We start from the raw sequence: 16947 nt of genomic DNA, 5'->3' as shown, positions 1-16947 counted from the left end.
TTGATTAAAAGCTAAAAGGATTTTAATTAGGTTACTTAGTTTAATAGTTTAATTTGGCAGAAACAGACAACTTGGACAAGGTTCTTTGTGTAAGCACATTTTAAATCACTAATTAAAATTTCAGATGGCAATCTGAGATTAGCAAAGGGATCTTCAAAGGCAAGCAAGATGCCCATTTATTTTATTTTATTAAAAAAAACTCAAAGCAATTCTAAGATGTTACTTTGAGTCCTCTACTTAAAATAATGTGAATGCTTGGATATAATTCACTTTGACCCATACACCATCTGTGATTAATTTATTGATCAGAGAAGATAATTTGGTTGGCAAACATCATATAAATTATATTTTATTGAAGACTCTCCTGTGTTTTTAATAAAATAGATAAAATTGGTCTTTCTGAGAAATACTATTGCCACAGGAAAAAACTGATTCCTAAACATGTAAAAACACATAGTGCAGTAAAATATTATTTATTCAGTCTGATTCAGCTAGTGTATAAACCATTTTGAAGGGAGACACCCAGGGAAGCTGTATTTTGAGTCCCTATTAGGTAATTACATATCAATATACTAAGTGGAACACTTCAAGGTCAAAGCCAAGTCTGTGCTTGTGTTTAACATGGAATAGCATACAGATTACAGCAGTCGAGGAGGGTTGATTATAGGGGCAGACCCTGAAACCACACTCCTGCTCTCAAAGCCTGCTTTATTGTTTCATAGTCATGAGACCTTGAGCTATTTAGATTGTATTCCTATGCCTCAGTTTCCACATGTACGACATAAGTGTTATGGTTTTGTTCCCCAAAAACTCACCTGTGAGACAATGCAAAAAGGTTCAGTGGAGAAATGATTGGTTTATAAGAGCCTTAACCCAATCAATGAATTAATCCCTTGATAGGGATTAACTGAGTGGTTATGGAAGCGATAGGGTGTGGCTGGAGGAGGTGGGAATTGGGGCATGGCTTTGGGATATATATTTGTATCTGGTAAATGGAGACCTCTCTCTCTGCTTCCTGGTTACCATGTGGGCTGGTTGCTCTGCCACACTCTTCCTCCATGATGTTCTGCCTCACCTCCAGCTTTGAGGAATGGAGCTGGCCTGCTATGGACTAAGACCTCTGAAACTGTGAGCCCTCAGATAAACTTTTACTCTTCTACAGTTGTTCTGGTCAGGTCCTTTAGTAAGAGTAGCAATACAGATGACTGAAACAATAGGAGTGATAATACATAATTATACCTACTTTGCAGGATTGTTACTAGGATTAAAAAGAGAATAAATGTTGAATGTGAAGTACATGAAGCTGTGGAACATAGTCAAAACTCAATAAACATTAGCTCTATAAATATGATGTAATTAAAGTGGTAGAATTGCAGATTGAACATTTTTATTTTTAATGGGAGAAAAAGAAAAAGATTACCCATCATGCACTATGCTTTAAGACATAACTGTATTTAAATCCCAACTCACATTAACTATGCACCTTGAGCAAGTTTCTTCTCTGGGCTTTAGTTTCCTCTTATATAAATGAGGACAACCATCTCTAACTCAGAGTGTCACTGAAGAGTCAAGTTTAAGTCCTGATACACAGCTTCACAAGTAAAAGTTGTTCAATAGACACAAAGTTGTCACCCTTTCTCTTCTGCAATTAATACAAAAGTACAGGAAACCCATGATGGCTGCCATTTAGAAACGTATAGGCATGGTGATTCACAAGGCCGATGCTTTCATTAATTTAAATTCTTTAGGAAGGACTTCAGCAGTGCATTGATTTTATAAAAGCTACCCAAACATAGGAAGGCCTGAGTGTGCCATGATACAATCAAAATCCATCGCTCTCTCGTACAGGGGAAGCAGCATTTTGACTCAGGCATAGATTAATCGTTCATGTCAGAGATATTGGTATTTACATAAACATCCCTGTGGCTTTTGAACAAATCATGGAACAGAGGACATGACATTCACAGTGCCTTACATACCTTCCGGTGCTATCTACATTTCATAGCTTCAATCCAGACATTTGACCTGATCAGATAAGATATCAGGTTGAAATTCTAATGGGATGCTGATTTTAAGATAAATTCCCCACTCCCTTTCATTGATATCACAAGTTATGGAGGTGAGACCATTGGTTGCATTGGTTGTAACTGATGCCAGCAAACAAAACAACCAAGTGAGCCTGTGTTTACTTTTCAGTATGTCTTCATTAGATCAACAATTATGGTGACTAAGAACAGCAAAAAATGAGGAGGAGATATGCAAATAAAAATTTCGGAGAACTAAAATGCTTCATCTGGTCCTACATCACCTTAATCCACAGTGTCATAAGGAAATTAAACATCGTTTGAAGAACACATCCATTTTGATACAGACAAATATTTGTCTTCATCATTGAAACATATCCATTCCTGTTGTGAAGGTCCTGTCTCAGCCCAGAGTTGGAACAAGTCTCCTTCCCAGAGTTTACTGTTCACTTCATTGAATTCACATTTTACATGTCACCATTTATTCCCTTGAAAACTCAACTTCTTTTGGACTCCACACAAGCCCTCCTTTTTCTTTCTATCATTTTCCATCGCCTTGACCTGTGCCACTCAGTCAATCAGGATGCATTTTGGAAACTTTTATGTGCCCATATCCTAAGTGATATGTTAGGAATAACATCAGGGAAGTCTCAGGAGTGCCCATGACCTTGTGGAATATACCTTACCATTGGGAGGCAAATGGAATGTTTTACAAATAATTAGAGGAAAACGTAAGGCAGCAGGCAATAGAAAGCTCAGCTGTGCATTTCTGGAGGTCTAGGAACAAGATGACTCTGGTGAAGATGCCTATAGAAAGCCAGGTGGGGTTTCAGACTTCCTTTAGTAGGAACTCATTCTAGGTCACTTCATCCTGCCTCTGTCACGCCCCGTGTGTGACTCTACGGTATGAAACAGAAATCTCTGATCATGTGCACAAACATTTTTTCATGACTACATAGAGGAGTGCATACTTTAAAATCCAGATTCTTTTTATATTTTTAAATCTCTACTGTTCTGTTTTCCTTTGGTTTGGTAAAGTAGATCCTGCAGGGCAAACCAATCGGTGGCCAGGTTTAACAACACAAGGCAATCACTGACCACAAGGACTTGGTCGCAAACAAAAGCAATGTTCTTTTAACATTCAGTAAATCCTTGAAACAGATGTAAGCTCAAGCCACTGGGCTGCTGTGTATCTGTCATTATTGGCTGTTCTTTGATGAAACCGCTATCTTGGAAAATATGTCCACCTTCCTGGGGAGATTGTTTAGCACCAGAGAATGAATGGACTGAAATTCCTAGGCTTTGTGGTTTTTCTCTGAACAGTAACCAGTGTTGAAAAGGTATATGTGCCATCCCTGTCTAGCTTGATCCAAGAAAATAAGAAGGTTATATAACCAATATCAAAGCCAGTTTTTGTTCACTGGGAAAACATTCACTAACTTCTATATATTTCATAATAGACTCTTCAACTTTTCAATTTTTCCATTAAACTGCAAAAAAAAAAAATGATAGAAATAAAACTTAAATTCCAGTTAGGCAAGGTGATAATGCAATTTTAACTCAGGTTTCTTCTGAGATCAACTGATTGGTATATTCTAGATGATGGAATGGCCATTAGTGGTCTCTGTGAACTGAAGTGAACTTTATTCTTTTCATCTGTTCCCAACTTTTCTTTAGTGTTCCCTTGTCACCAGAGTCACAGTACTGAACCATGATGCTGCTGTCATTCCCTTAAAGTAGCACATTTGTAGATTCATGTTTCCACTATGAATTTCAAACATGAAATTTTCAATGAAATTGACATATCCCCTCACATTGTAAGAGAAGCCTGTATGACCTTGATTGCTTATGTAAAGTCACTTGCTTTTTTGTTAATTTAAAAAATATTAATATCATTTTGGAAAACACACCATACTTCTAAAGGCAAGAATATGCCACCTCTGGTTTGAATATATCATGTAGCCCAACAGCATACAGCAAAATTTGCAGAATTGTTGAGCTGATACTTACAGCTCATTTTAGCCTACATCCCATCCTGAGTGATAACTACCTCTAGTGTACCCACTCATTTCATTGTCTGAACACAGAAATTGTTAGAAAATCTTCCATTGTTTGACAATAGTCCCTTTGGTGTTTGATTCCAACGATTTTAGTCCTCCTTCTGGAGATACACCACGAAGACAAACTTTTCTTCTACAAAATACTTTTTCTGTGTTTTGAAGACAGATAACATGATCCTTCATCTTCTATTTTATATTCCACAATCACAGATGCCTCAATAATGATTGCGACATGGATTCAAAAAGGTAACCCAGCCTTTAAATAAAGGCAAACAGTAGTTATCAAGCATTTATTATGGGTTATTCAGATGGTGCCCAAACTCTCGTTTTGATTCACAGCCTTCTCCCTTCAGAAGGGAGAAGGGCTGGGGAGTGATGTTGGTCAAATTATGTTGTTATATTGTGTGCAGGTATGCATATGTAACAAATCCCATTAGTATGTACAACCATAATGTGCCAATAAAAATATGGGGGAAAAGTGTTTTGAGTACATATTGTTATGTGTATATATATTTAACTTTATAGATATAGTACACATTTTATATCTGCAGCTCTATGATTCAAGTAAATGTTAAGGCACAGTGCTTAATGTAGTTCAGGGTTTCTCAACCAGCACTATTGATATTTATTTGGGGCCAGAGGATTCTTTGTTGTGGGAGAGTATCATGTATACTGCTGGAGATTCTGCTGCATCTCTGCATTCTCCCTACTCAGACTCCAGTAGCGCCTCTCAGTTTTAACATCAAAATATGACTCTGGACATTCTAAATATTTCAAATGTTCCCTCAAGGGCAGAGGTACCCTCTGTTAAGGACCACTGGTTTAGGACATGGTCTATCATTCAGTGCTATGGATCTAAATCCACAGCTGAGATATTCTTTTTGGCAATTTCGAACTTGTTGGTCAGCTTCTTGCAGATTTATTGAGATTGCTATTGCTCTTGTCTCTTCGTGTGACTAATGAGTAGTCTACTGAGAATAGGAGTACATGCTTTTCCATTTCATTTTGTTTCCTTATTTCACACTACTTTTGATGTGGTGTCTCTTTGAAGGAACCTTCTAAAGTGACTTCTCAAACCCACCTAACTGGGCCTAGTTAAAGTGAAGGTTATCACAACCCACCACACACATGAGAGTGGGCAGCAGAGGGGAAGTCTTGTACTGATCCCAGCATGGTGCGTGGTATGTGACACATGACCTCTAACCTCTGGTCTCAGGGAGCATACCAGTGGTAATGTAGAATAAACATAACCTAAACTTAAAGGGTTTCTTTCTCTCTGTAAAATGTAAATATTTTTTCTAGTTAACAATAAATTATTGTCAATTTCAAAATAGTTCCAAGAGAGGATTTCAAATATTTCTAATACAAAGAAATGATAAATACCTGAGGTGATAGATAAGTTGATTATCCTGATATGATACTTACACATCGTTTTGTGTATCAAAATATCACACTGTACTACATAAACATATACAATTATTATGTCAGTTAAAAATTTAAGGCTGGCTCACCCCGCCCCCACCCTGCTGCCACGGCTCTCCAGCATTTTTGGAGGCTGGTGCAGATATTTTGAGTTATTCCTGAGGGCGTGGCCACCATCATTGGAGAGGTGGCTCCCTTCTTGAGACACCTACAGGAGACTGGAGGCCCTTTGACAGGTACCTCTATTTACTCACTGACATCCTACACCCATCCCCATCCTCTTGTTCACAACTAGAAATACTGTAAATAGTAATCAAAGTCGTCCTGTTTATTACAATAATGTTAAAGTCTTTATAAGGGCTATGTGGTTCAGGGATGATTTTCTCTGTATTGGGTACTGCTAATATTGATCTCCCCCTCAAAGGAGTGGTACTGGAAAACTGCAGGGTCACAATAAGCCTGCAGGGGGGAACTTCAACCTCAGATCTTCACTGCTAGAGGGGAATATACAGAAACAATATGATAAAACAGGGGAAGAAAGTGTCCCTAACAAACCAAGATCCTATTTTGATAGAATCCAATGACAGCATGGCAGTAGAAATGACAGAAAAAGAGTTCAGAATCTGCAAAATTAAAATGATCCAGGAGAGCAAATGCAGGCAATGCATGATCACTCCATTAAACAGTTAAAAGACCAAATGCAAGAAGCAAAAGAACACTTCAATAAAGAGATAGAGATTCTGAAAAAACAAAAAAACCCAGAAATATTGAAATGAAAGAAACAATAACCAAATTAAAAACTCAATAGAAAGCATCACCAACAGAATAGAGCTCATGGAAGACAGAATCTCAGACAATGAAGGCAAAATACTTACTCTTGAAAATAAAGTTGAACAAACTGAGAAGATGTTCAGAAACCATGAACAGAAACTCCAGGAATTATGGGACATCATGAAAAGACCAATTTTAAGAATTATTGGGATTGAGGAAGGCACAGAGATACAAATCAAAGGAAAGACCAACCTGTTCAATGAAATAATATCAGAAAATTTCCCAAATCTGAAAATTGAAATGGAAAATCAAATACCAGAGGCTTACAGAACACCAGGTGAACAAAACTACAACAGATCCACACAAAGCCACCTTAAAAGAAAACACCTCGCATAAAAGATAAAGATAGGATTTTAAAGACTATGAGAGAAAAGTGTCAGATTACTTGTAAGGGGAAACCAACACAGATATCAGCAGATTTCTCAACCCAGACCCTAAAAGCAAGAAGGGTCTGGAACAATATATTTCAAGTACTGAAAGAACATGGATGCCAACCAAGAATCCTATACCCAGCAAAACTAACTTTCAGACTTGATGATGAAATAAAATTTTTCCACAATAAACAAAAGTTAAAAGAATTTATAAATAGAAAGAATGCACTACAGAACATTCTCAGCAAAATATTTCATGAGGAGGAAGTGAAAAACAATACAAGTCAGCAAAGGGAGGAACTACCCTAAAGGAAAAGTCAATCAAAGGAGAAACCAAGTCAAGTTAAAAACCAAAAATAAGACAAAATGACCAGGAATACAAATCATATCACAATAATAACTCTGAATGTTAATGGCCAAAACTCAATAATCAAAAGATATAGACTGGCAGATTGAATTAAAAAGAAAGACCCAATAATATGCTGCCTTCGAGAGACACATCTCAGAGAAAAAGACATCCGCAGACTAAAGGTGAAAGGAGGGGAAAAACATACCATGCACACAGACTCAGTACAAAAGCTGGGGTCTCCATCCTCATATCAGACAAAGTGAACTACAAACCTAAGTTAGTCAGAAGGGATAAAGAAGGACATTTCATACTGCTTAAGGGAAGCATAAATCAGCAAGATATAATGATCTTAAATATTTATGCCCCCCAAAATAGAGCATCTATGTTCATCAAACAAACCCTTCTCAATTTTAAGAATCAAATAGGCCAAAACACAATAATAGTAGGGGACTTTAACACACCATTCTCACCACTGGATAGATCCTCCAAACAAAAACTGAACAAAGAAACTATAGAACTAAATATTATAATCAATGATATAGACTTAATGGACATTTACAGAGTATTTCATCCATCATTGAGTGAATATACTTTCTTTTCAGCAGCTCATGGATCCTTCTCCAAAACTGACCATATGCTATGCCACAAAGAAGCCATTAGTAAATACAAAAAATAGAGATAGTACCTTGTATCCTATCAGACCACAATGGAATGCAATTAGAAATCAATGATTAAATAACAAACAAAAATTACTCCTACACCCAGAGACTAAATAATATGCTATTGAATGATGCAATGATAGCAGGAAAAGAAATAAAAAAATTCTTAGAGGTAAATGAGAACAAGGACACAGCATATCAAAATCTCTGGGACACTGTGAAAGCAGTACTAAGAGGAAAGTTCATTTCATTGAGCTCATACATTAAAAAAATAAAAAGTCAACAACTAAATGACCTAACATTATATTTCAAAGCCCTAGAAAAAGAACAGATTAACACCAAAAATAGTAGAAGATAGGAAATAATAAAAATCAGAACTAAAATCAATGAAATTGAAATAAGAGAAACAATCCAAAAATTGAAAAAACAAAAAGTTTGTTCTTTGAAAAAGTAAACAAAATTAATAAACTCTTAGCCACACTAATGAAGAGGAGAGAAAAAACTCAAATTACTAGAATTCATGATGAAAAAGGAAAGATCACAACAGTCTCCATTAAAATACATAACATAATTAGAAACTACTTTGAAAATCTATACTCCAACAAAATAGAAAATATCAAGGACATTGATAAATTTTTAGAGACATATGATCCTCCCAAACTGAATCAGGAAGATGTACACAATTTAAACAGATCAATTTCAAGCACCGAAACAGAAGAAGCCATCAAAAGTCTACCAAGAAAAACGCAGGACCAGATGAATTCTCAGTCGAGTTCTACAAGACCTTTAAAGAAGAACTAATACCAATTCTCCTCAAAGTATTCTAGGAAATAGAAAAGGAGGGAACCCTTCCAAATTATTCTATAAAGCTAGTATCCTTCTGATACCAAAAACAGACAAAGACTTATCAAGGAAAGAAAACTTCAGACCAATATCCCTGATTAACATAGATGCAAAAATCCTTTAAAAAAACTACTGGCAAATCACATACCAAAACATATTAAAAAGATAGTGCACCATGATCAATGGGGTTTATTCCAGGGATGCAAGGTTGGTTCAACATCTGGAAATCAATAAATGTAATTCATCACATCAATAGACTTAAAGTTAAGCATCATATGATTATTTCAATAAATGCTGAGAAAGCATTTGATAAAATATAGCACCCCTTCATGCTTAAAATACTAGAAAAAATAGGAATAGTAGGAATGTACCTCAACATTGTAAAGGCTATCTACAACCAACATCATTCTTAATGGAGAAAAACTGAAAGCATTCCCTCTAAAAACTGGAACAAGACAGGTATGCCCTCTTTCACCACTTCTATTCAACATCATCATTAAAACACTAGCCAGAGCAATTAGACAGATCAAAGAAATTAAAGAGATACAAATAGAAAAAGAAGAACTAAAGCTGTCACTATTTGCTGATTACATGATCCTATATTTAGAAGGTCCAAAAAAAACTCCACTAGAAAACTTGTAGAACTAATAAATGAATTCAGCAAAGTTGCAGGATATAAAATCAATACGCATAAATCTAATGCATTTCTATTCTTAAATGATGAATCCTCTGAAAGAGAAATTAGGAAAACCACTCCATTCACAATAGCCCTGAAAAAAATACTTGGGAATCAATCTAACAAAAGACATGAAAGACATTTACAATGAGAACTATAGAACACTAAAGAAAGAAATTAAAGAAAACCTTAGACAATGGAAAGGTCTCCCAAGTTCTTGGATAGGCAGAATTAATATTGTCAAACTGGTCGTTTTACCAAAGGTGCTATACAGATTCAATGCAATTCCAATTAAAATCCCAATGACATTCCTCATAGAAATAGAGAAAGCAATCATGAACTTCATCTGGAAGAACAAGAGACTTCGAATAGCCAAATCAATCCTGAGCAGAAAAAGTGAAGCAGGAGGTATCACAATACCACACCTTAAACTATATAACAGAGCATTATTAACAAAAATAGCATGGCATTGGCACCTGAATAGATAGACCAATGGTACAGAATAGAACACAGAGACAAAACCACATAAATACTGTCACCTCATATTAGACAAAGGAGACAAAAACACAATGGAGAAAAGATAGCCTGTTCAAAAGCCAGTGCTGGGAAAACTGGAAATCCATATGTAGTAAAATGAAATTAAACCTCTATCTGTCATCCTACACAAAACTCAACTCAAAATGGATCAAGGATTTAGGAATTAGACCAAAGACCCTGCACCAAATAGAAGACAAAGTAGGCCTGAATCTTCATCATGTTGGCTTAGGATCAGACTTCCTTAACAAGACTTCCAAAGCACAAGAAATCAAAACAAGAATCAATAAATGGGATGAATTCAAACTAAAAACCTTTTTCTCAGCAAAGGATACAATCAATAATGTCAAAAGAAAGCCCACAGAGTGGGAGAAAATCTTTTCCACACACACCTCAGATAGAGCCCTAATCTACAAAATTTATAAAGAACTTACAAAACTTTACAACAAAAATACAAAGAATGTAATCAATAAATGGGCCAAGGCACTGGACAGACACTTTACAGAAGAAGACATACAGGTGATTAAAAAATATATGAAAAAGTTTTCAACATCTTTCATTAGAGAAATGCAAATTAATACAACTCTAAGATTTCATCTAATCCCAATTAGAATGACTATTATCAAGAACACAAACAATAATAGATGTTGGTGTGGATGTGGGGAAAAAGGCACACTATGTACATTGCTGGTGGAGTTGCAAATTGGTGCAGCCACTCTGGAAAGCAGTGTGGAGAATTCTCAGAAAACTTGGAATGGACTCACTTTTTGACCCAGTTATCCCACTCCTCCATTTATACCTAAAGGACTTAAAATTAGCCTACTACAGTAACGCAGCCACATCAATGTTTATAGCAGCTCGATTCACAATAGCTAGATTGTGGAACCAACCTAGATGCCCTTCAACAGAAGAAGGGATAAAGAAAACTGTGGTATATATACACAATGGAATATTATTCAACCATAAAGGAAAATAATATAGCATTTGCAGAGAAATGGATGGAATTGGAGAATATCGTGCTAAGTGAAATAAGCCAATCCCAAAAAACCAAAGGTCGAATGTTTTCCTGATAAGTGGATGATGATATATAAAGGGGGTGTGGGGGTGGAGAATGAGAGAAGAATGGAGTAACTTTAGATTATGTAGAAGAAAATGAGAGGGAAGAGGGGGAATAAAAAATGGTGGAATGAGACAGACATCATTACCCTATGTACATGTATGATCACACAAATGGTATGAATCTATATTGTGCACAACCATAGAAACGAAATGATGTACCCCATTTGTGTACAATGAATCAAAATGCTGTTCATATAAAGTAAAAAAATAAATAATTTTAAAAAATTTAAAAGTATCGTATTAGCATAGGGATAAATCAATGTAACAGAATAAAGATATTAACTTAAAAATCAAATAAAAGTAGATTTATACCTCCTACCATATCCAAAAATAAAATTTCAGGTGAATTATAAATATTGATTGCAGTTCTAATAATTTACCTTCCCCCTGAGATTATTTTGTCCCTCCCTAGGATACATATGAATCACTTTGGAGACCACTGAACCCCATATTAGAACTTTCAGGAATGCTATTTATTTCAGGTTGAAAATATTTCTCTAAAATACAAAATCCAAACAGAACATGAAGGCCTTTCCCTGGCTGCTCACTCCGAAGGCCTTTACTTCCTGTGATTGAGAGTGAGGGACTCGGGTAGGTAAATGTCAGGTTGAATCACGCTGTACTTGCAGATAGTTAAGGTCTTAGCTTATTTTATCCTTTTATAAATCAACCCGTAGGATAGATTTATGTCATTAGATTCCTTCTCTAGTTTAATTAGATCTTTCCAAAGCTGAGTCCTCACTGGATTTCTGTTCCTTTTCTCTGCCTAGGGCTGATTCCCCTTCTTTCTTGATACAGCTCCCTCCTCCATTCTCTGTCCACGTGATAGACTCTAGAGGCAACACACAATCCAAGCTAGACTAATTAGTTCTACTCGTTGCTTGGAATATGAGTCTTGGAGGGACCCAAATGTGGAGACCACTGTGGCTTATGCTTCCCCTACTGCAGGCTGATTAGGCCATCCGTTTGTTCCTGCTAGTTAGGTCTGTAATGCTTCCCTAATTCCCGCTTTCTAAGGCTTGCTGTTCTGCTCCTGTATGTACTTCTGATTTTGTGAGCTGCACCACAGCTCACAAAAGGGTGTCTTCTGCATTTAAGAAACCTAGTGGATTCAATCTTTAGGCATATCAGTTTTGCTCAGTTTTGTGTTATCTCAAAATATGATAATTATATAGTCTAAATCTTCATCCAAGACACATTGCTAAATCAGGATCGGTGTGCCTATATAGACTTCTTAGATTATTAAATATTAACTATAAATTAATAAAAATCTAAAGTAATTATAACAACTTGCATTTATTGAGTATCTATTATATGTTAGGCACTATTTGTTTAGATATTGGGAGTATTCCTTATAAGTTAGGCATTATATTACTTTTCAAAATATAAATTGTATTTTGGAAAAATTTTAGACTTATAGAAAATTTATAAAAGCAGCACCAAGAGTTCTTCACTCAGTTTTCCCCAATGTTAACATCTTCCAGGTCCAGGCACATTTATCAAAACTAAAAAAAATAACACTAATATATTGCTATTAACTAAATTATGGACTTTACAGAGAATTTAACAAATTTTTCCACCAAGTCCTCTTTCTGATTCATGATCCAATCTAGGTTCCACATTACTTTCAGAAATGTCTTTTTATTTTCAACTTATTTTATTTTTATAGTAACCTATGAGATGGACGTTACTGTTTCCTCATTTATATTTATATTTATTTCCTCATTTTATAGATGAGGAAACAGATGCAGAAAAGTAAATCATTAACTGAAGTCATAAGTAAGTGGTGAAACCCATCAGCCTGGTTCAAAGCCCTTGTTCTTAGTCCTTATCCTGCACTTTGTCTCCCACATACAGGGCATTAACTGATCCACCACCTAATTTTAACTTTTAAGTGGTTTTGATTTTTAAGCTTTATTCCTAGCGGACTTCAGCCAGTGCTTGAAATTACTGGAGCCCTTCCATGCCTGAATAAACCATCTCTTGAATAATTGCTCCTATGCTTTGCTGAGATTAGTGTCAATACTCAGCATGCTTTGGTATACAGAATTGACCTGTATTGAAAGTCAAGTTACTTTCCCATCCCACTTTTCTAGAACAAAGCCTTTCAAAGTGTAATGTGTATGTGGACGACGGGGTGCCTTGTTAAAGTGCAGATGCTGCAGGTTCAAGGTGCCACCTGAGAATCTGTACGTCCTCCGAGGTCCCCGGTGCTTCTGGAACATGGAGCACACGTCAAACTGTGTGGTTTCTCTCCTGGTCCACTTCTCAGATCAGCCATGTGCCTTCCCTCATGCAGTACTCTAGAGATAAGTTTGCCAGGCTCAGAGAAGGGACAGCTTCAGGCTATTCTGCCAGAGGCTTTGTTTTGCCCTATCAGCCACCAATTTCATTTAAAGACAGTCAGTCAAACTTTTTTTAGCCTTTGGATTTCCTTTTTACTCATAGGAATTATTGAAGCAGAGTATCTGTTCACTGGTTCTTTTATTCTGTTCTCTGTCCTTGGTTAATAATCAAGTGGGCATCTATTTTTTCCCTGTCCTTCAATAACCAATCTACCCAAAGGCATTTTAGTTAATATGATTGTTTTCTATAAGCCTTGATTTGCTCTAAATCCTTCATTTCTGTCATAGTTTGGATCTTAAAAATCCCTGAATCTTATGTGTTAAATGTTTAGTCCTCAACGTGTTGCTACTGGGAGATCATGGAAACTTCAGGAGGTAGGGCCTACTGGTCTTCTGCGGCATGTCCTCAAAGGGGAGAGTGGAACCCAAGCACCTTCCTCTGTGCTCCCTGGCTTGTGTTACAAGCAGTTTTATTCCTTCACATATTCTCACCATGATGCGCTTCCTTGCCCCGGGCACACAACAACGTGGCCAAATGATCACACGCTGGAACCTCTGAAACTTGGAGCCCAAATAATCCTTTCTCTGCATGAGTTCATCATCTCAGGTGTTTTGTAACAGTAATGGGAGTGGATGAACACATCCTGCCTGCCCACTGTACCTCCTGAATATGTGACTCATTTTTGTTTATAGTAGGCCACACATTCTTCTCTCTTCCATGAGTGGTGTTTGGAAATCTGAGCAGGTCAGAAGTTCCTTGAGCAGCCATATTGACATCTTTTTATATCACCTCCTACTCACAGCTCCTCCAGATTTCTTTCTCTTTGGAAACATTTGCAGTTGTAATAATGTCATGTCCTTTTCTGTTCCCTTATTTCTGGTTTGCTTATTTTAAGATTTTTCTCTCTCATTCCTTTACCATCTCTAGCTAACTGAGACATATATTTTGTAAATTTTCTTGGGATCTTTGAAATTTGCTTTCATAAAGCCCAAATCTGAACCTGATATACTCATTATATTCACATTTGATAATTAGCAATACTAGGATGAGATCATTTCTTTTTTCTAAATCTCCTATTATGGAGAACCCACTCACATGGCCTTCCCTGTAGGTTAGAATTGAATCCAGCTTAGTCTTTCTCATCACTGCTTCCTTTCCTTTCTGGAAGATGAAAGTGTCCGCTCTTCCTCTGGGCTAAGCATTTGCATACTTTTGTCTTGTTTTGTTTTTCAGGAAAAAATGAAAAATTCAGGCTGCGCTCTGCAGAATGACCTGGGCCTAGATGGACAGGTAAACACACCAGGAAAGCACTTCTGCTCTTGAGATTTGGTCCAAGGGGATGTGGCAATGCTCTGGGAGGGTGAGACTCAGCAAATACAGCAGCTCTTCTGGGACAGTTGTGCCAGTCTGCTATCTGTCACAGTTACATCGTTCAATTAAATAATTGTTCAGATCAAACTGCAGCCAGGAGTTGGGGTCCAAGAAAATGTTGGGTGTAAATAAACAGCCAACCTCAGGGACTAGAGCTTTCTGGAAAGTAATGGTTTTCAAACAGGATAGAGAGGTGCAATGTGTATAACAGGTGCATGCATTGAGGAGAATGAATGGCATCAATTTGCTTCCCTGCTATGCATACAACTCTGACAAATCTAGTGACAGGGACTCTGAATGAGGGGACATCTTTTTTTATATACATTTTGATAGATGGTACATAAGTGCAGTGTAATCTCTCATTTTTCTGATTGCACATATTGCAGGATCATGTCAATCATGCAGTCATACATGTACATGAGGTAATGATGTCTGTTTCACTCTGCTATCCTTCCTACCTCAGACCCCTTCTCCTCTCTTCAGTCCCCTCTACCGAGTTAAAGTAACTCTGACATCTTGATCCTAGCAGCACCCACTGAGCTTGCTCTCTCTGGAGAAGTGGCTGGGGGAAAATGGCAATCAGTCACTTATGGCCTTGAGAAGTGAAAATAGGCTGTTTAGAGTGAGACACAGTAGTGAAGATGGAAATGGGTCAGAGGACCAAAGGGAAGGAGGTGGGAAGAAGAACCAGCCCAGCCCACATGTGTGCAGCCAGAAGACAAGTGGAAGTCCTAGATCCAGAGTCCTGCCTCCTTTTCCATAACCTGCCCTCATGTCCACCACCAGTGTGGTTCAGCTAAGTGTCTTCCTCTACCCTAAATTTCCTTCACTGTTCCCATCAAACTCTTTGACCATAAGTAATGAGAAGCAGCATCCTAAGAAGACAGAGGCAGAAGCTGCAGGTTTCTCAGAGCCTGACTCCAAATCTGCAGTCTTTTCTGCTGCATTCCACCAACAGCCTTGATTCAGAGGAGTGACAGGGAACAACCTTACCACTCAGAAAGAAGAGGCAGATCTATAATCCCTCACAAATAATAAAATGATTGGCTATTAAAGTTGGAAAAAAATTACAAAAATATTTCTGGCGTTTTCACATAAGTTCTTTAATTGAAATAAAAATTAATATATTATAAAAATATAATGTTCATGTTAAAATGTAAATATTTACTTAAGCCTCGGGACATTGTTCATCAGAGATCAATGGTCATGAGAAATATTTGCAGTTTGGGGATTTAGTGACAGTTTCACATGGTACAGACAAGCACATTTCTGCTGTTTCTCCAACTTTAAACAAGTTTTTCAAGTTTTGATTTTGAGGGGTTTGGGCCCTAAACAAATAGAAGATCATTTTAAAATCTCTGCTAATGGAACTGTAGTACAGGAAATGGTATTTGGCTTTCATTATATGGACCAAATGCCTCAACTCATCGTAATATGATGAGTAGTGCTAATAGCACTACGCATCCTAGAAAAGAAAATGAACACAGGCATGAAACTATGCAATTATGAACTGGCCTCTGTTCTTAGAAATACAAGGTTCTGCTTTTGACAGTTTCAACCCATAGATTTTTTTTCTATTTATACTCTTTAATATGTCTAAATTAAATGAAAATTCTCCCCAACATAAAATCTCATAGAACCTAAAAACTATATCCTGTTAGGGCTGTTTTCTCCTTCCATACAGGCCCCAAATATGCAGAAAAACACATTTTCTGACAAAAGAATGGAATGAGTACATGGAGTTAAGTGATAAGTAATATTAAAGTCACATTCATTCATTCAGGTGAAGCATTGGTTGAACACTTACTAAATGCCAGATGTTATGAATTAGAATTAAGATCAGATAAATATTCCTTTTATTGTGATTTTATCATGATTTACTTTTATATTTATCATTTTAATTTATCTATAATAAGCACCAGCATAAATTATGGAACATATAGCTTTTAGTGATAACTCACGATACTACAATTACTGTGTGTTAAGTGGTTATAAACAATGGCTTTGCTTCTTAATTTTATTATTGTATTTCATTAATCTCTATCTCCTTTCATTCTCAACTATTGTAGCTTTAAAATATGTTTCTGTTTGAAATCTCTGTTGTTGACATTTAATAAGTAGTAGAGAGGAGGGCACAATTATGGTTCACATTGGGGCTTTGAGGTCAGCATCTGTGGGCTCTAAGCCAGGTTCCATCACTTACTAGATGCATTACCTTGGACCAGTTACCTTCCTTTTCTAATCTGAGTGTAATCATCTAAAAAACTGTAGCGCTGAGAATATTCCTAGCAGGTAAGTTAACAGCATGCATTTGCATCGACTGAGGATTGATAGATGCTGTT

The sequence above is a fragment of the Sciurus carolinensis genome, chromosome 3, assembly GCF_902686445.1.
Source record: "Sciurus carolinensis chromosome 3, mSciCar1.2, whole genome shotgun sequence".
NCBI lineage: Eukaryota > Metazoa > Chordata > Mammalia > Rodentia > Sciuridae > Sciurus > Sciurus carolinensis.
Note: the sequence above shows the minus strand (reverse complement) of the source record.